General features: G+C 49.6%; 1 protein-coding gene across 3 annotated transcripts in view; it reads left to right on the forward strand.

The window, feature by feature from the left end:
- Tdh (L-threonine dehydrogenase) overlaps positions 1 to 20820 on the forward strand; it is a 63360-nt gene that overhangs the window by 2217 nt on the left and 40323 nt on the right. The window contains exon 2 of one of the 3 annotated variants that reach the window (XM_089553077.1): positions 10322 to 10400. The exons of the other annotated variants lie outside the window; for them this stretch is intronic. The gene's annotated coding sequence lies outside the window, so the exon portion shown is untranslated. The remainder of the gene's footprint in view (positions 1 to 10321; positions 10401 to 20820) is intronic. 3 annotated transcript variants of the gene reach the window in all.

Consider the following 20820-nt stretch of genomic DNA (forward strand, 5'->3'; position numbering starts at 1 on the left):
GAACGGAAGCATTATTGCCAATTGGGAGAAAAGCGAGCAAGGTTCGTATCTGAGGCCGACCACATACATAATTGCGGTGGCACGTGTGTCAGCCACCACCCCGCCCTACTCCGCCAGGACAAGTCGTTTCTGAACCACACAGTGGCTGCGAGAGAAGGGCGTGACAACATTCCCTTGCCTTGCAAGAGTGGCGACTTGAGCTACAGCCGGATAACTCAAGAACGAAGGGGCAGATATGCCTCTGAAAGGAGTATTTCCAGCCAATGGCGTCGACCGATTATCACGACGTCGCCGTTAATTCGTAGTTAATCCCTCGCAACGCTTCGCTTATCCCTTGGTCAGGGTACGTTAATTCCGTTTCACGCTAGCGTGACAAGGAATTAACCATGGATTGGCCGCGAGGTCGTGGCAAGCGGCGGACGCTATTGGCTGGAGGACCTCCTTCCAGGGGCATTCGCCACTTCGTACTTGAGTTGTATATACGACTAAAGCTGGTTATTCCCGATTTAAGTGTAAAGACAGGGCTGAACAAAAAAGAACGGAACAGGAACAGATATATGAGAGAGAAATGTGGTGTTCTCTCTCTCTCTATCGTCTTTTTCTCTCTTGCGCTGTGTTTCCACTCCGTTGCTGCGCCCTTTTCGCATTTCTTTAGATTTTTTGTGTGCGTCTTGCGTGCCCAACAATTCTGCACAAAAACATTTTTGAACGGGAAAGAGTTCATGAGGTCAATTTTTTATATATGTTGCAATATTTCACTATAACAACCAATATATCCGCAGTCTCCCAGCGGCAGGGTTGCATTTTTTTTTTTGCTCTTATTGCTAGAATCTAAACCGTTCCTCATTGCTTTTCTATGGCAATCTTGACTGCTCAATGCGAGCCATGGAAACACTATCGAAGAATATGGACGATTGCAGTTGGGTTCCCTACCATACCATAATTTCCATCTCTCTGCCGGCACATAGAACGAACTTCCCAGACAAGGTAACAGGTAAAATACAAAGGTTTAATACAGGATTAAAGGTGAGACAAGAAGGAAAGTAGGTAGACAAGGTTACAAGGTTGAAGAAAAAGCCCCTATTTTTCCATGCCGAACAGCGGCTTAAATAGGGTGTCCTGTCCCCAGGTCCCTAGTTGGGGAAATTGGTTAATCAAAAATGTGTCCAATCACTGTGAACTGGGTCACGTGTCCATTCGTAGTGGTCCGCCCACAAGGACGTCCCCCAGTTCACCCTCGCCACTTCTTCGAAGATGCTGTCCGGCCGATCCCTCGCGGCAACGATGACAAGCCGTTGAGTTCGAGCCATTCGTCAGCCGAAACACGAGTCTGACACCTGCACTTCACAGCGAGCCGCGGGGACGGAGAGCCGGCGTCGCACTTGCGCCGAAAGGTTCCAGGAAGACCGGAAGCCGTTACCGAAGCGCGAGCACGCCAGCACCCGCGCTGGCCACAAACAACACAGACAGCCGCCGACACACCAAGCCGTTGCGTTTCGGTTTGGTTTGGCACCGCTAATGGGAGTTGAGCCGTTCCCGTGCAGCGGATGTCCCCCCATAAACCACCAGGGGGTCCCCTTGTTGACGCCGCTCCCTGCTTTCGGGGTGCCGGGGCCGCCACGCCGACGCCTCTCCGAAGTCCTGTCTATTGACAGTTTCCAGATGTCTGGAGATTCTTTGTAGACCGGCGTTACGCGTCTTTAACACATACGGCACCAAGGGGCCGCTCCGATGCTTCAGCCTTTCGCGGAAGGAGTCGAGCGTAACACCTCCGCACCAACTGTGTTGCATGGTTTTCCTAGCGTGCAACACAACACACCAGAATAGCTCGACACGCCCGAGCCCCGGCGGCCGGGAGTTCCCGATGGCCTCCCGCGCCGCGTGCAAAGTCAAAGCCTTCTCCCACTTATCTCCCCATACCGCAAAAGAAAAGAGAGAGAGACAGAGAGAGAAAAAAAAAAAACTACTTGACCCCTCCCCCGTACACACAGAGATCCCGCTGGAGATTAGCCGGCACCCACAAGCCTTGACATGGCGTCGGCGTTGGCATTTTGGACCCCTTTTTTGTGTTCTATTGTGAGGTACTTTTGCAGAGCCAACGACCGTCGAGTGAGCTTAGCACTATGTGGACTGCAAAGGGTGAGGTAGCGAAGAGGGTTATGGTCGGTGATCACTCGCACCTTAGTGCCGAACACCCACTCCTCGAGTTTATCTAGTGCCCAAATGACGGCATAAGCCTCCTTTTCAATGGTGGCCCAACGGGCCTGGGCCGGACTCAGTTTCCTGCTCAGGAAGGCCACGGGGCACTCCCTACCCTCCTCGTCGAGTTGCGCTAGACATGCGTCGACGGCGAAGTCGGACGCGTCTGTGGCGAGAACATATTCTCGCGTGGGATCTGGCGCGCGTAGCGCTGTCGCGGACTTTAGCCTAGCCTTGACCTCGTCGAATGCCCTTTGGGCCTAGCTTTGCAAGGAGCTCCTGAGTCAACTTAGCTGTGAAATTTGTGCCCTGATCGCAGCAGATCGTCTCTGGGACACCTAGTCGCGCAAATACCTGAAGTAACCCGTCGCAAGTAGCCCTCGCAGTCAAGGCCCTCAAACATATTACCTCTGGCCACCTTGAATGGACGTCCACTACACACAAAGCATAACGGTGTCCTCTAGCGGAAGGCGGCTTTAGCGGGCCTACGCAGTCCATGTCTACCACTTGGAATGCGACGCCCGGTCTAGCTAAAGGTGAGATCGGCACGCGGTCCTGTGTTAGCACAGGGGCTCTCATCTGACAATTATGGGCCATTTCTAGGACTTCCTTGCGGCGTTCTGATGGCAGAACGAGCTGGCAGCCCTCGTGCCCGGCGACGTGCTCTCGGTGATAAAGCAACTCGTCGCGCACGAGCATGCCGTGCGTGCCTTCCTTCGCCTGTGCCCATGCTTCTCTCAGCGTTTCGTCCATCCGTTGCGCCTCGCGGAATGTCTGCCGCGTCGTTTGCGCTGCCTCTTGCGAGGTGCTCTCGACGGTCACCTCGCCTGCGCGCACTACTTCCTCGCTCTCGTTCTCGCACGATTCCTGCCCTGGGTCTAAGTTCTCATCCTCGCCTTCAGGCTCGCCGATAGGTGGTGCTGCCACTCTGTCCTCCAAGAGCTGCTCGTAATCATTAGGGGTTATCAGCGCGTCTATGCCCTTTGCCAACTTGTCGGTGATTGCGCACAGTATGCCCTTCTCCGAGGGGTAAAATGAGACACCTGGAGCGCCCTCCGTAGTCGACATCGGCACGTATGCCAGCTCGGCAACTACTTGCTCCCCAAACGCGCCTGTCAGTTTGATAGTCGACCCTGCGCTGTCATACCTTGGGCATAGTGATTTGCGAATGACGGTCACGTCCGCCCCAGAGTCTATTCGCGCGTCGAATGTTTGACCTGCACTCTTTAGCGTAACCGTGCTGGCCCCGCCGACTTCTGTTACTCGCACTGGCGCGTCCCCCGCCTCAAGTGGTGCGGCTACCCGAGCAACGACCTCTCTGTTCTCGCTACGATTTTTCTTTATCGCCTCCCTCACTGATAATGCGCCCTGCGGGCATTCCTTTGCTACGTGCCCGTAGCTGTAGCAACTAAAACATTGTTTCCTGCGCCGCGAATGGGGGCTAGCGTTTTCTGAAGGCCGCGCTGTCGGTGTCCCTTCAGCTTTCTGTTTTTCGTTCGCACTTGATGTCCTTCCCGCTGTTACTCTGCACCTGACACTCTCCTCGAATGCCTGTGCTATCGTAGCAACATCTTCGGGCTTAAGGAATCCTCGCTTTTGGCTTTGATTTAGCACAATGTGTGCTCTTGCGTCTGCGCTGAGACAATCCTTCAGACGGTCTGAGACTACCAGCTGTTTAATTTTCTCCAACGAGTTTGCTTCACTGCTTTCGACATAGTACTCCCAATAATTCTCTAATCTGACCGCGAATTGCTCCCACGACTCTTCCGGTCTCCTGCTGGATGATTGGAACAGGCGTTTGTACTCCGCAGCTGATAATCTGAGTCCCTGCAAAATTTTGCTTTTTAGAATGGCGTACTCTCGCCTTTCATCTGAAGACAGACGTGTAAGGAGTCCCCGTGCCCTCTCACTGAGTCGCGGCAACACAAGTCCGGCCCACCACTCCGTTGGTACATCGTAGGATTCCAAGGTTGCCTCGATGTCTTCAAACCAACCCGGCACTAGTGCTTCTTGAGTAGGCATTGTCGCGAGTACCCCCTTCAACAGGCTAGCAAATTTTAGTTTCCGGTCCTCCTCCGACCGCGTATCCGCACCTGAGCAGCTGCTCCCCTCGACGGACGCGACTCCACTTTGCGATTGCAAACGTACTGTTTCTAGGACCCTTTCAGCAATTTTTAATTGTAACTCCAGCAGCCTTTCTTGCTGCTCCGACGCCGTCTGTGGCGAGGCGTTACTACGGCCTTCTACCATTTCGCTTGTTAGCGCCGGCACCTCTCCCCCTTCCCCATCTACACCCGGGTTCTCCATTACTGTTTCTTTAGCGATGTCACTCCTCAAAACCCAAGGCTTTGACATTACACGCAAACACAAGAAACCAAACGGGTACTCGCCTAGCTACCGAAGCGTCGCTGTCGGTGCCCCGGCTGGGTCAGATGAGCCTGGAGGTCTGGTGGGTCTCCTTGGTAGCTCGGTCGCTCCCTCCGCCACTCTCGTCGTCGTTGTCGCTTGTCCCCGGTGAAGTTCTTCCGCTCAGCCTAAGCAGGTACTGTCGACTGCGCCAGTTGTGTTCCCTACCATAACCATAATTTCCATCTCTCTGCCGGCACATAGAACGAACTTCCCAGACAAGGTAACAGGTAAAATACAAAGGTTTAATACAGGATTAAAGGTGAGACAAGAAGGAAAGTAGGTAGACAAGGTTACAAGGTTGAAGAAAAAGCCCCTATTTTTCCATGCCGAACAGCGGCTTAAATAGGGTGTCCTGTCCCCAGGTCCCTAGTTGGGGAAATTGGTTAATCAAAAATGTGTCCAATCACTGTGAACTGGGTCACGTGTCCATTCGTAGTGGTCCGCCCACAAGGACGTCCCCCAGTTCACCCTCGCCACTTCTTCGAAGATGCTGTCCGGCCGATCCCTCGCGGCAACGATGACAAGCCGTTGAGTTCGAGCCATTCGTCAGCCGAAACACGAGTCTGACACCTGCACTTCACAGCGAGCCGCGGGGACGGAGAGCCGGCGTCGCACTTGCGCCGAAAGGTTCCAGGAAGCCGGAAGCCGTTACCGAAGCGCGAGCACGCCAGCACCCGCGCTGGCCACAAACAACACAGACAGCCGCCGACACACCAAGCCGTTGCGTTTCGGTTTGGTTTGGCACCGCTAATGGGAGTTGAGCCGTTCCCGTGCAGCGGATGTCCCCCCATAAACCACCAGGGGGTCCCCTTGTTGACGCCGCTCCCTGCTTTCGGGGTGCCGGGGCCGCCACGCCGACGCCTCTCCGAAGTCCTGTCTATTGACAGTTTCCAGATGTCTGGAGATTCTTTGTAGACCGGCGTTACGCGTCTTTAACACATACGGCACCAAGGGGCCGCTCCGATGCTTCAGCCTTTCGCGGAAGGAGTCGAGCGTAACAATTGCCTTCAATATTTCTATACCAGTCATCATCATCATCAGCCTCACTACGCCTCTCCAATACTGGTACCTCACAATTTTTAAATATTAATTTTTTTTTCTCCAGGAACGTTGAACATGGTTTCTTATACACTGCCGTCCAGCCTGAACGAATGAAAGTGCATTGCGTGATGCATAATGGTGGTTCAATAGCGCAAACACACCCAGACCAAGAAAGAGACAAGACACAAGTCTGTGTGTGTTTGCGCTGTTGAAACACCATTATGAATGTACACCAACTAGCCCAATCTGCAGTTCTTCTACAGTTTATTGGTTGATAGTCAGCGCAGTCATCTGACACTTTCTTCTCCTGCCGCCGCGGTGGCTCAGTGGCTATGGTGCTCGGCTGCTGGCCCGAAAGACGCGGGTTCGATCCCGGCCGCGGCGGTTGAATTTCTTTGGAGGAGAAATTCGAGGCCCGTGTGCTGTGCGATGTCAGTGCACGTTAAAGAACCCCAGGTGGTCGAAATTTCCGGAGCCCTCCACCACGGCGTCTCTCATAGCCTTAGTCGCTTTGGGACGTTAAACCCCATAAACCAACCAACCAACTTTCTTCTCCTGTATTTCGTGCCTGCTTCCCGCCCTTTCTGGATCCCCAGCACACTTCCGCATAGCTTCTTTCTGCATGCTGCATGCACACCTCACTTGCGTGCGCCGTTTTGCGCACACTGCGTATACGCCTTACACAGCTGGCTGGGTTCAGTGAACGTCCCATTTCATGCTCGCTCCCCCGACGTTGTTGCGGACGCTAATGACGGATTGGAATGCCCGTCTCCCCGACCCGTTTTCATACCCCCCCCTCCCTCTTTTCTGCCTACTGCCCGTGCGTAGCGGGCGTAGCTTTCTCTAACAGGCGTAACAACAGGTTGCCCTCGCCAGCGGGGCCACTGATTTCGCCTGCACCGGCTTGCCACAGATATATCGCTGCCGCCGCGAGGCATTCTGGTCTCACGCATGCTTAGCGAGCCTGCAGTTGCCGTTTCTGTAATACTTTACCCAGGACACGTTGCAACTATGTTTGCTACACCTGTCGTATCAAACCCACAAACGAGTCTAAGTGGAAACGCGCCGTCGGCACCGGCGTTGTGCGCACGTAATGTTCAAGCTGGCGAATGGTAAATTTTAGAAGTCGAGCAGGATAAGAAGTAAGAAAAGAGAGGGATTCGTTTTTTTTTTGTGATCTTTGATCAGGGTGGTTGGTAAGAACGCAAAACTTTGGAAAACGCAAGCGCAGACTTACCCTGCACATATTTGTGCAGGGTTAGTCTGGTCGCAAACAGTAGACTACTAGCAGTAGAGATCAGTAGCATATGTTCACTGCGGTATGAATACCAGTCCCGATCCACTCCGACTACACTCACATTGTCTTCCACTTGTCCCCGCTCATCCTAATCGGTATTCTCAAGCACCTCCGGAGGGTCGGTATCACACAGCGATTACTATACTATTCCATTCCAGTTTCCCGTTCCATGCCCTTTGTGGTTGATTGAAGCCAAGTCACGCCCCCGCCATCGCTGGCCCTGAGCCAACGACGGAGAGGGAAGTCGGGTCGTGACGTCGCGTGAGCCAACCACAAAGATTGAAGAAAAAAAGAAAGGAAAACGGTGGAATCGAAATGGAATTCTTATGTTGCACTGGCCTATATATATAGTGCTTTGCATTTCTTCCCCTGCTTCGGTGCAGCCCAATGCAGTGGATAACTGCGAAACTGTTGCCCTGCCATTGCTGATCTTCCGTAGGGCACTCTAAAAAATGGCGAAGACAGTCTGGAAGATATTAGTGAGTCCATTTCACTACATGTCAATCGCCCTCGCGCTTGCTATTCTTTGTTTTCTCGGCTAGGGGTAATTTATCTGGCATGCTCACTTCGCCGTCAATGTAGATCTGTGCTTTTCGACCATGGCGTCATATGTGGTGACCAAATCGCTTATTTCTACAGGATAAAGCTTCATTCGAATTAATTCTTTGAAAATAAATGTTGCCGTTCTTTCCTCATCTCTGAACGTGTACTACCTGTCATTCTTTCTTTTTTCGTGATGCTTTGAGCTGTTCTAAGCATTCATTCAATTTACTCCTCAACAACCGCCTGCTTTGCTCCAGGTGTGAGCATCGTCAGTGGGCACTGGCCACACTCTTTCCCTTTTGGGGGGAAACAGCCGAACCATGGATAATATTGCCCCTCAGCGATCTCTCCTTCTAGGCGATAAACCTTTCGGTGCTACGGCGTGGACAGAACCAGCCCCGAACGTTTTATTGAGCCTCTCGCAGCGCATGCACCATAGCGCCGATTTCTATGTCGTCGACGGGCGCCAACCTGAGTGCGGCGCGAGGGGCGATCCAGGCCTTTATATGACACACAGAGGACGACTACAGTGTGTGTTGGCTCGCCTCGACAATATCGAGTCATATCGACTCGTTCGGCCGAAGTTTGCATGACGGATTGAGCCAGCAGCGTCGGGTCGAGCAAAGTCGATTCGCATGCGCAAAGTAGGTTAATTCAACCAATCTCGCTCAGCAAAAGGCACGAGCACGTTCGGATCGAATCGCACGCGCGCAGGTACTCTTTGCCTGAGCCATAGAAACAGAGACAGAGCGGGCGGGAAAACTCTTTTTTAGACAAAAGAAGAATTCGTGGTCGGAGCGCCTAGTCCAAGGTTCCACGGGCGGTAGTTGTCTTGCGGACTAGCTGGATGATCCAGGCTTGCTGGTCCAGGTCGCCACTGGTCAGGGCTGCCTCCCATGCACTCCTCGTGTGTCGGGTGTGGCACCATTAACTTTCTGTCCGGTTTGTCCTGGCATTCCCTAGATGTATGGTCTATAGAACGTGGGGCTTGCTCCGCACCAAGGAGAGTAACTTGGGTATTGTGTGGGTCTGATCTTGTGCAAAATGTGAAGGCTTGGATATGTGTCTGTTTGTATTCCCCTCCAGTCAGTGGCATCCGAGGAGAACAGTTGTGTGTGTGGAAGTGAGAAATGTCTTCTTTCTAGCCTAAAGTGTTCTGGCCTGTCACCGTACGGTCCTAGGAGGGAGGTTAGGTAGGGATAAGGATCCGCCCGGTTTGTGAGAGCGCGGGCGAGGTTATTCGGTACCTCGTTTCCGTCTAGGCCTTCGGAGTGATTGGGAGAGTGTGCTGAATAGTGTGCTCGCCCTTCCAGGAAGTTTTCCAGCAAGGTAGTCCCTGCGGGCTCGCTTGGAGTCCGTCAACCAGAAAATTGAGCCTCGGTTCGCAGGCTGCAGCCTTAATGGCATGCACAGTGACTTTTGGGAAACTGCGGCCTTGACAGTTGTTAGTACGACGTTGCGAAGATTTTTGTCATGATTAATCTATTACCACGGGTCGAAAAAAAAGAAAGAGCCCCACGGAAACAGGAAAATGGACAGGGGAACGTAACATAAGCGCGCTTTTTAAAGACAGGCTGCAAAATGGGGGAGAAGGAAATCATGATCACCCCAAACGACTTTCACCGCAAGACGAAGGCCTCACCCTGTGACCTAAAAATTACCCCTGTCCTGCGCTATCCACATATATACCCTGTCGCAGCAAATCTCCTCATTAACCCTTTAATTACCTAACTTTTTTGCGCCATTAGTACAAGTATTGCTTGTAGGCATGTTCGTTTCAGTGCGGTATCAAAAAACCTATCTGTTCTTATTTTTGACTCCATAGCTGCGTATAAGGCGCCATTAAGCAGAAGGCTCCATTAGGCCAGTTCAAGTCAGTCAAGCAATCAAACACAGTAATCATGTCACCTATTATCGAGTGGGGCATCATCAAATAAATGACCGGACAAGGAATCACTGCACTCGCTGAGACGGTGAAGAATAGAAGTACCTAAAAAATATAAGCCTACAGTGCGTTTCGCGCATTTAATTTTACCACGAATAAGGAAGTAGGTTAGACCGAACTTTTCTGCATAATATTCACTTGGGCGAATCGCCGCTGTAGAAATCCTACACCAGAAACCGTGAATATAAAAAAATAATAATGAAAACAACTCGGAGCGCGCACCTAAAGATAGCGCCGCCGATATCGATTTTCATTGGGTCCGTCGCCTTGGCAACGCGTCGTTGCCCGTCTGCTCCCGTCGGCGCAGACGTCTAGCGTGGCGACTGCACCGTATAGCCTTTCAAAATAAAAAAAAAATAAAAGGTGACTCATTCAACAGGCATTTTCAAGTCGACCTAGAAGTCCAGGAAGTGCAGCAGCGTCTACCCAGAAAAATAATTCGGCTCATTCCCGATGCTCCATTACAGGCGTGTTGCAGACGGCAGAGATTTCGCAGACAACTCCCAAGGCCATTTAGCAGACGACACGCGCGCCGGGCCTCTAAAAAGCGTGCCCTGAAAGCGAAAGCGACGGCTGTTCACGTCACGCAGTGTTTCGTTTCCTCGTGTGCGTTGAAACCTTAAAAATAAAGACTGATCATAGAATTTCATGACACCTGCAAATTGCGTCGTCGGTCGGGTACCCGTTTGACCGAAGCCTAAGGTGCGTGACTCGTTTGATTCGACCGACGTCGGCTGGCGGCGTTCCAAACGTCGCCGCGCCTTGCGAAATGTATGGCCGGCAGACGGGCAAAGAAAGGCGATCGTCCAAAGCGCGAGCTGAAGCTTGACCGTCACGAAACAAATCGTTGAGAGAACTCGCAGTACATTTTTTTTCTCTGTACCCAGCCCTTCTCCAAGTGCCAACGAACAGCGGACAACATACATATCGGATCATTGCAAGACCGCACCGTATGACGCATGCCAGGTACGGCTGCGGTGTATTATAACCGCATTTGTTTTTCTTTTTATGTACCTTGTATGGCGCATGCATTACGTGGGGGTTCGAGGGGAGCGGGGGGAGGGAGGGGGGGGAAGCTGGCCTCGACATTCCGTCCTATACGGAGATTGTCTCATTCTTACTGGTTTCGTGTTTATCCGCCTTACTCTCAGCGCGTTGGCTGCATTCTTCGCTTTTACTTTTTTTTGCGTGTTATTCCCAGAATCAGGCGTCACGGCAAACGGGGAATTACAGGCCGCTTGCATACCTGGGAAATGACAGCAGTGGCATGTATGCGGCATTGAAGTTTCCCCACTTGGCCTTTTTTTTTTCGTTTCTCTTCGTGATGCGGGTTATGCGACTTTTTTTCTGCCCGACTTTCCGGGGAGCCCGTTTCCCGATCGTTTTCCTGCATGTAACCTGAAGGTCGCCCGTGTGAACCACGTGGCCTAATTTTAGTTATTTGCCCGTTCGCATATGTCTCGATGTCGTTGGGCCGCAATATTATTGATCTGCCTCATTATTCTAGACCATTTCGCTCGCGAGTCTCCTTCGCGAATGGACACATGTATGCCGAACATCCCGTTGATGTATTTGGTACCTATAGTAAACCCGATTTATCGTCAGTATTTCGATTCCGCCAAAAGTAATCAAACTCGGACACATTCCGACCCGAACTCCTCGAGATTAATCTTGGCGGCCGCGGGAAGTGCGCATTGAGAGTAATGCAGTCTCACCTTGGAAAGCTTGAAATTCACACAAGTTATCGTTAATAAGGAAGATCCTCGTACATCGGTGAGACACTTTCAGCTGTCTTCAGTGATGCATCTCTTAGAAGCCGATCTGATCGATCTCTTGCCATGAGGATATAGTATATAGCTGAATGTGCGTTTAATAGAGCCACACGCTGAGAAAGCTTATTGTGCGTCGTGCGCATGTCATTAATGGTAAAATTGGAAAACTACGAGACTTAACGTTGAGAACATGTACAGTACAAATGCAAGCCGCCGTACTGACTATTTAGTCGACGAATTTTTACTGCTTACAGCGGTATGCTTTGGGTTAAGTAACTCCGACCACCTGTGGGATATTGTCGCGTTTTGCGTTCGTAGACTGCGGCCGTGGCACCGCGGGTATCGAATTCATGAGTTATTGCTCGGCATCCGAACGCCAACGTGGTGTATTCGGCATGTGTAGTGACGGATGTTCAAAATGCGCTCTCTTGCAGCGCGAATTTCGACCGCTTTATACGCTCGGAAATACTTTCGCAAGATTTTCCATAAGTAAATCTGCTCCTTAGAACACACTGAAAATATTGAATGGAAGCTATTCGCGGAAAACTGAAGCGTTACATTTGAGATGACGAGCATTTTCACTAAAGAAAGAAATTATGGGCGAAGAAATTGTGATGGCACACTTCAAGAAATGGGGCACACTTCAGGTTGGATCCCGGCCGCAGCGGTCGAATTTCTGTGGGGGCGAAATTCTAGAGGCCCGTGTGCTGTGCGATGTCAGTGCATGTTAAAGAACCCCAGGTGGTCGAAATTTCCGGATACCTTCACTACGGCGTCCCTCATCGCCTGAGTCGCTTTGGGACGTTAAACCCCACAAAACAAACCAAACCAAACACTTCAGGTTGCGCTCGAGGCGATCGGCCGAAACCGCGGCCTCTTATTCACAATCAAATTCAAATTGTGCCACTTTGTCACTCGTTCCTTTTTTTTAATGCAGTATCACACTAGGTAAGGGCGCTTTTACTCAGCTGTGGTGCCTCACATCCACCGCCACGGTCCCTCTTGGCCGCCGCCCGGCCGTCGTAAAGGCGACTCTCGTCAATGCGCATTATCGCTCAAGCGGGTCCGATTGCTGATTTCCTGTAGTCGCTATATATAGGCCTCGCCCTCGAGCCTTCTTGCCGACCGCGTGTGCATCTTGCTCTCATTGCGTATGCTTAAAGAAGTCTTCTCTCTCTTTTTTGTCATTATTACATACATCGAGAGTTCATTAATTAGAACTCGCTTAATTCGAACTTCCCGTTCATTCGTACTGAGGTTTTGGTCCCCGTCAGTACCAAGCGCATTAAAAAGGCTTCCTTTATAGTTGAAACTCCGTGTAATTCGAAAGCATTTTGCGCCCCCTCCGGTTTGATGGTGGTGACGATGATGATTTCATTTTCAACGCTAGCACATATAACGTTCCAGTGTAAGGCTTAACGTTATTGCAGTTTACACAACAATTTCACAGCAATATTCTAATGTTTAGTGTTGCATCAGGTGTGCGCGAAGTGGGGGGTACTGGGTGGGCCAGGCGACTACAGGTGGCAGCACAATCTTGAGGGTTCCCTTTCTGTTGCATGCTGTCGCGACGCAAGGTAGCAGATCCCACCGCTGCCACCAGTTGTTACGGCTCGAGGTAGCGTGGCCAGTTGTTGCGTCACCAAGGGGGCTCGTTCGGGATGAGGGAATAGTCTGAACTTCCGAGTTGGTTAGATTACAAAAAACAAGCAGATTTAATGCCAAGAAACTGAGACACTTATTTACAAAAATTTACAAAAAGAAGAGCAAGGAATCAAAAGTTAAGAGTTCATAGCGTCGAGCGTCTGGATGAGCCTGTTAACCAAGGCTCAGAGCCACTGGATGAACCTATTTCCGAAGGTCCAGAGCCACACTGGATGGACCTATTACCGAAGGTCCAGAGCGTTCGTGCCCACTTTGGTCGCAGGTTATATAGCCCAAGACTCCGCCCCTGCACCAGGCGACATTCCATCGCGACACAAAAGATCGGCACCAGCACCGCAATCGAAGACCTGTTGAGCCTCCTCACTAGGCGGTAACTCATCGTGGCACAAAAGATCGGCACCACACGTCACTGCCAACTAAGACACCTGCTTAGAGCCCGCACGTGGGAACTGGCGAGTCCGCATTCCTAAGTCCGCAGTCCGCATTCCTATAGCATTGTGTCGTGTTGACGTCACAGCCGCAGCTGCGCAGGCTTCCTCTGATTCGTTCCGGTTCTTTTTTTCAAGACGAGGGACACCCTTTCTTCTCCTGTCGTCGGTTGCTTCTCGAAGGGAGGTCGTTTTCGCCGAGCCGAGTGTGGGAAGAGCCTCGTCGGCCACTTCCCAGAAAGCCACCCTTTTTCGTGAGGTCATCGTGGGGTCAAGTTGAAGTCAAACGACCCAACCGCATTGTGCACATGCCCAACACCTTCTCAGCGCCCCCGCGGCGGTGGCTCAGTGGTTACGGCGCTCGGCTGCTGACCCGAAAGACGCGGGTTCGATCCGGGCCGCGGCGGCTGAATTTCGATGGAGGCGAAATTGTAGAGGCTCGTGTGCAGTGCGATGTCAGAGCACGCTTAAGAACCCCAGGTGGTCGAAATTTCCGGAGCCCTCCACTACGGCGTCCCTCATAGCCTGAGTCGCTTCGGGACGTTAAACCCCAATAAACCAAACCAAACCTTTTCAGCGCTCCGTACTCGTTCCAGCTCTCTCGTCGATCGCGATGTCGATGAGGGATCGTGTTTCAAACCGGCAGGTGTGCGCATGCGCACAGACGAGGCGTGCAGACGTGGGCTTCCGCCTCGTGATCCGGCCATCCGTCGATAGATCGGGTGTCGTGAGGCCACTGTACACCGACCACTCAGGCTCTCGAAGAGATTGCGCGCTTCCGTTCCGCCTCATATATCATTTTCCCCATCCTCCAAGGCGAGGCGAGATTTACGACGCGTTATCATTGACGGTGCGTGAAGAGAAACCGCCGAAGGAAGCCATTAACAATATCACTTCATATTCTTAAAGGCGGAGCTAAGTGTCCCTCTGTTTTTTTTTTTTAATGGTGTTCGAAAACTGAGAACATATTCGATTCGTTTCGGATAATTTTAAACGTGCACTATTTAATTCTTTCGAAGAAACGAATAAAAGCATATTCGATTAGCTATTAGAAATTTTCGAATATTCGCACACCTCTACTTTTGCAAGCGCACATAGAATCGTTCACAACAAACCGCGCTGCAAGTATACCTGCTTCAAGTATATAATATCCAACCCTGCTTATACTATATGTTCAGAAAAGTGCCCCAGAAAACTTGATGTAGCACTGTTTATCAGAATAATTTTTATTACAAGTTTTGTTCCTATTTATTCGTCCTATGTTTCATACAAGTCAACGGGTTCACGTGCAATGTTTCGTTACTTCAAGGCTCCTATTACTTTCTAGACCCTGAGCACAAACTCATATGTGACTGTCTATTTGCTATAAGGGCTATCGCTTAAGAGATAGGTTAATATTGAACTCGACAGAATAAAGCATAACAGTAGCAAGCTACACGCAACGAAATCAACGTCTGTGATAAGAGTGTTCAGCATGTATGATACGTATTTACAAATTGTAGCTAACTATCTAGCTAATTAGAATACGACGGATTTCAACAGTCACCGAAAGCAAGTAGGGACCGAACAGTCGCCGAAAGCTTAGGGGATTTTATTTCGTTGTTTTATTTGTGGTGTTCTTCAGTTGGAGATTAATTGTGAAAATATTTAAATATAATTTAAAGTACGTCCTGTATTACCGCGGGTGCCACGTTGGAGCATGATCGAACGGGGATGGAGGAAGGTGTGCGAGAACCCTCTTATGCTACTTACGGCATAGCAGCGCCAGAATAGAGGCCCTTGTCGGTTATTGAGCACACATGTTTAGTGAATGAAGTCACATGTTTAGTGAATGAAGACTCAGCAAGTTAAAGCAGGCCGCCCTTATAATAGCTGTAACCCCGAACGATAGTGTTTGCGCGCCGAACACGTGCTGAGACCTACCGACCGTTCATCCCCTTCCTTACAAGTTACATCACCAACTGGACGCCTCATCAGCTTAACCTTCCTTTTTTTTTTTTTCACTCTAGCACGCGGCAGTGTCGGTTTCCGCAAGCAGTTCACACGCTATACAGCCGCGTTGACGAAGGGTTTATTTGCATTTTTTCCTTGTCAGATTTTTCCTTCCTTTTTCCCCGTCACAGCAGTTGCAGCGCCGGGCACGGTAAGCAGATTAAACGCGTCCGCCGCCAGCGCTAGCAAGCAGCGACACGTGCGTGAGTTTGCCGACCTCGCCGACAGGTGATACGGTAAAAGAAATACACACGCTGTCTGCCACGCGCGGTAGACCGCGACAAACAAGTTGCCCTTAGCCTAACTACCGTAACTAAGCTCGTAACGCCTTGTGGTTTGTGGGGGCTTAATGTCCCAAAGCGACTCAGGCTATGAGAGACGCCGTAGTGAAGGGCTCCGGGAATTTCGACCACCTGCGGTTCTTTAACGTGCACTGACATCGCACAGTACACGGGCCTCTAGAATTTCGCCTCCATCGAAATTCGACTGCCGCGGCCGGGATCGAACCCGCGTCCTTCGGGTCAGCAGCCAAGCGAACAAAAAAAATGAATTATAAATTTGTAACGGTCATAATAGCTCGCTTGCATGCTAGCACTGAAAGCCCAGGAGTGGCCGCATTCATATACAGGCTATTCAGTTTTGTAGGATTCTCGTAGCAGGTCAGAAATCATTCTGTAATATTCGGCACCAAATTTCTAAGTCAATCTGTTTAGTTGCGCATGCAAACCGGTGACGATCTGGACAGACTCCTTCGCGTGTCAATTTTTACTAAACTGTGCCGTTATTCACAGTCAAGGGGTATAACTATTTGATGCTATATTCGAACGTAATAGCGAGGGTACCGCCAAGGTTCTGTCCAGGGCTACTAGTTTTTTTCTAATTTCGGTAAATGATTTGCTACCTGTGTATCTTCTCGCAAGCACCCTGGCGAATGACTCTGTTCACCGTCATCATCATCATCATCATCATCATCAACAACAACCGGATTACACTAGCCGCAGGACAAAGGCATTTGAGGAAATTTGTCTGGCTGGAAGATAGAAGCAATATTCTACTGTGCTACAGCAAAATGACAATGGAACTGAACGAAGAAATGTGAACAAATGCGAGCATTCAGGAGAACTGGTTGGTTGGTTTATGGGGTTTAACGTCCCAAAGCGACTAAGGCTACGAGAGACACCGTAGTGGAGGGCTCCGGAAATTTCGACCACCTGGGGTTCTTTAACGTGCACTGACATCGCACAGTACACGGGCCTCTAGAATTTCTCCTCCAAAGAAATTCAACCGCCGCGGCCGGGATCGAACCCGCGTCTTTTGGGTCAGCAGCCGAGCACCATAACCACTGAACCACCGCGGCTGCTTGAAACTTATCACCTAAACAAGCTCGAGGACACTATTGTTTAGATCACGGAAACTTATGATCTAAAGAATCTCAAGAACACTTTTGTTTACATCTTGGAAACATATGACCTAAACAATCTCGAGGACACTAGCCTTTAGATAATTGAAACTTATGATCTGAACAATCTCGAGAACACTTTTGTTTACATCATGAAAACTTATGATATAAACAACCTCGAGGACCCTTGTTTACATCATAGAAACCTATGATCTAAACAATCTCAAGGGCACTTTTGTTTACATCTTAGAAACTTATGATCTAAACAGCCTCGAGGACACTTTTGTTTACATCATGGAAACTTATGACCTAAACAATCTCGAGGACACTAGCGTTTAGATAATTGAAACTTATGACCTAAACAATCTCGAGAACACTTTTGTTTACATCATGGAAACTTATGATCTAAACAACCTCGAGGACACTTTTGTTTACATCATGGAAACTTATGATCTAAACAACCTCGAGAGCACTACTGTTTAGATCATGGAAACTTATGATCCAAACATTAGTGTTCTCGAGCATGTACCACCCTATCAATAGTTCGGTATATATCGCATCTTCACACAAAAAATGAAAAATGCGCATTAACCGTTGCTACCAACATGTTATCCAACGCAAAAATTTCAGGAAAGCCTCTTGGTAAAATTATGTCTTTAATTATGATACCCTTGCGCATGCGCTCTAAATTACAGTGTGCGCCAACTATTGGGACTATCGTCACGATAACCTTGTCGGGGCCCTTGGAATCGCTCAGAATAACGCCATTTGCTTCATTCTTTCTTTCGTCGTTCTTTGAGCATCACGTCAATTAACGCCAGCTTGTCTTTGTCGCGTTTATAATTGCGCAGCATTGGTTTTCGTCTGTGCCTGGTTCATAAATCATCACTCATTGGGTAATCCACTCATTCCATTCTCTAAGCGCATCGTTTTTCAAGAGTCGAACATCATAGCTGTATTTTCATTCACTCAAGGGACGCATATACGCCAACAGACCGAGATCACTTTCCTGCCGATATACTCGTATGTATTGTTCATACTGCTGCTGTTCAGGCCGCCATTGTTAGTTCTTTTGTCTCTTTTTTTTCCGCCGTGATTTGGTCGTAGGATTCTGTAAATATTTTCTTCAACATGTACCACTTGCTTTCATTGAAGCAAAGGCTTCAACTACGGGACCACGTGCTTCGATCGCCGGGTGCCTAGTTTTGACCTCCAGCTGAGCTAGAGGTCAAAGCATGAAAAAGCGAAAAAGAAATTGAATCAATATCTATGACTGGGAGTCGAACCCGTAGCCAACACGCTTCGTGTTAAACTGCACCACTCTCTCACGCTGTGCATTGTACAGCATCGTCTTCTACATACCACAAATCCGTGCTTTCGCTCCGATTCGAATGTAGTAAACATTCTCTCTAGTTTTTACTCATAGTATGACGCGCCATTTTCATCTAGTGCTTGTTTCGTTGATTTCACCTAACGGTTACGTAACATCTGATTCCCATGTGCCGTCTTTTCACCGTATATCACAGTGGAATGAGCAGACGCTTATGCATTCTGCATTTTTTTGCAACAGTTGTAACCAGCCCTCTCTGCAGTGCAGTGCAGTGCAAAGCAAAGTGCTCAGAATGAGTTTAGTGGGCACCAGTGTGACAGGGAAGCTGTCAAAGGAAGTGTATATGGGGAGCGGAAGCCACATATATTATTCGATGATCGCCGGATACAACGAATGTTCAGTGAGAAACTACATTGAATGTACCTCGCGTCTGCATCCGGTCCATTCGCGGGGACACTGACTCATACTCATGCCTTTAAGGTGATTCAGTGAGTGAACAGGGATGAGAGTGAAATTGAGTGAGTGAGTGAGTGAGCGAGCGAGCGAGCGAGTGGGTGAGTGAGTGATTGAGTGAGTGAGTGAGTGAGTGGGCGAGTGAGTGAGTGAATAGGGATGAGAGTGAAAGTGAGTGAGTGAGTGGGTGAGTGAATAGGGATGAGAATGAAAGTGAGTGAGAGAGTGAGTGAGTGGGTGAGTGAGTCAATGAGTGAGTGAATAGGTATGAGAGTGAAAGTGAGTGAGTGAGTGATTGAGCGAGTGGGTGAGTGAGTGAGTGAGTGAATAGGGATGAGAGTGAAAGTGAGTGAGTGAGTGAGTGAGTGAGTTAGTTAGTTAGTTAGTTAGTTAGTTAGTTAGTTAGTTAGTTAGTGAGTACTTCCACGAAAGTCCTAAGCAACAGTGAAAAAAATATTTTGCCTTTAAAACAGGATGTAACAATAGGAGCCAATCGGGCATTTATGAAAGCCGGTGAGTAAAGCACGATCTGTGACGTATACGAAATTCGGCTGAGCCATAAGCTTTAGCGTGGTAACCCCGCGAAGCGTACGCAGCTGAGACGCAAGGGCGACGAACTCACTCAGTTTATCGGTCCATCCCGCGAATGAGCGAGTGCTCAAGTCGCCGTTGTGCAATGGGAATCAGCGATACAGATTGCGACTGGGAACGGTGGGCATGAAGCCACATGCACTAGGCTATCGGCGGGCCTTTAATTGATAATAAAATAAAAATAGAAATAGAGTGATGGAAACATTCGCACCTGCTGGGAAAGGTTTATATATATAACTGCAGGCGCAGCGAGAACAGCACAGTGGAGGATATCCATATATATACAGTGAAGCCCGTACTTTGCGCACATCGTGTGGTTTTGTTGAGTACCGGCGTTTCCTTGCCCCCTTTTAAACGAAAAGAAAACTGGTTCGCTTTGGCAATCCCTTCATCGAAAGAGTGGCATTGTATGTCAGGAGAAACCACACCTGAAGTGGAATTGAAGAAAACGAATTAAGCGACTCGTAAAACGTGAACAACGTTGTATTATCATTCGCGAAGCGGTCTTCAAACGAAGGTAAGCTGCTATACTGTTTCTACTAAAGAGATTCTCTGATCGCACTCCCCCCCCCCCACCCTCCTTTTTTTTTTATTGCCTCCATTATTACGCTATGGAAGTTCGCTCCCAAAAGCAGAGCTGGAGCAAAGGTCCCTGTTCTAACGGCTCCTCCTTGGTGTCATGATGACGTAATACTGCAGCCGGCATTGGCAGGGGGCGGGGGGGGGGGGGGGGGGGGGGGGGCGGTCACTATACCGCACTGACCCTCATCGCCCAAGATAACGGTGGGAGCTGGACGCAGCCTTGGAGATCTGCAACCAAGCCACCGTCACTCCCCTATATGACCTAAAAACACTACGTCATTAACTGACCCGGAATCCCCCCCCCCCCCCCCCCCAATCAAGTCTGTGGTGGCTACCCTGACACAAAACACTCTACTCTTCCTCGCGCCCCAGCCTCCTCTTCCTACTGAGTAATATGTCATAACGTAAGAGAAAATTCTCTCACGAACCGCAAGAAGTCCCTATTTCGATCACTTTTCTCCGCAGCTATGTGGAAAATTTCTGCATTTTCCCCTAGTCGCCTTATCATTTTTTTCTTTAATGCTTGCTGTTCGTCGGGATTATACGCAGGCTAAAGTGCAGGAATTTATCAAGCATACTACTCGTTGCTGCTCGTGCTTAAGCTTTTCTTTTTAGTGCTATAGAGCGTAGCAGCTGCCACTCATTTCAAGCTGGAGCTACCAGTGAGAAACGTTTACCCTGTTCTAAGGCTATCTGTCCTTGTATAAAAAAAAACATATTAAAGAATCCACTTTCAAGCATTAGTTAGTCAGAATGCACTTTTTAATAGCGGCAACCGAATGAAGCACTCAAATGTCTAGCATGAACTTGCATATCGTACGTGACTTTTACAACTCGGGCTGGTGTAAGTCGGACATGACTACCGTATTTACTTCGAAATTGATGAATCCCAGGTCGACACCGTAATTTCGGAAACTAGAACAAAATAGTGTTAAGCGATTCCTATTCCCATATTTCTTTTTCTTCAGAGAGGAAATCCACCTCATCGCCAGCATTTCGCCTGGTTTTGCGCTCACTCAGTCCCGGAGGCGCAATTGGAGGGTGAAAAGAAAACTTTCGAACGGTGTGATCGGGTCAGGGGGCGCTTTAAGCCTGCGATCGACGCCCGAATGGCGGCTGAAGCATTTCTCATTCGACAGATTACGGCGGGACGGAAACTGGAAACACTTCCCGT

Source organism: Amblyomma mixtum, chromosome 7 (genome assembly GCF_055824585.1).
Source record: "Amblyomma mixtum isolate Tamu chromosome 7, ASM5582458v1, whole genome shotgun sequence".
In the NCBI taxonomy this organism is placed as follows: Eukaryota; Metazoa; Arthropoda; class Arachnida; order Ixodida; family Ixodidae; genus Amblyomma; species Amblyomma mixtum.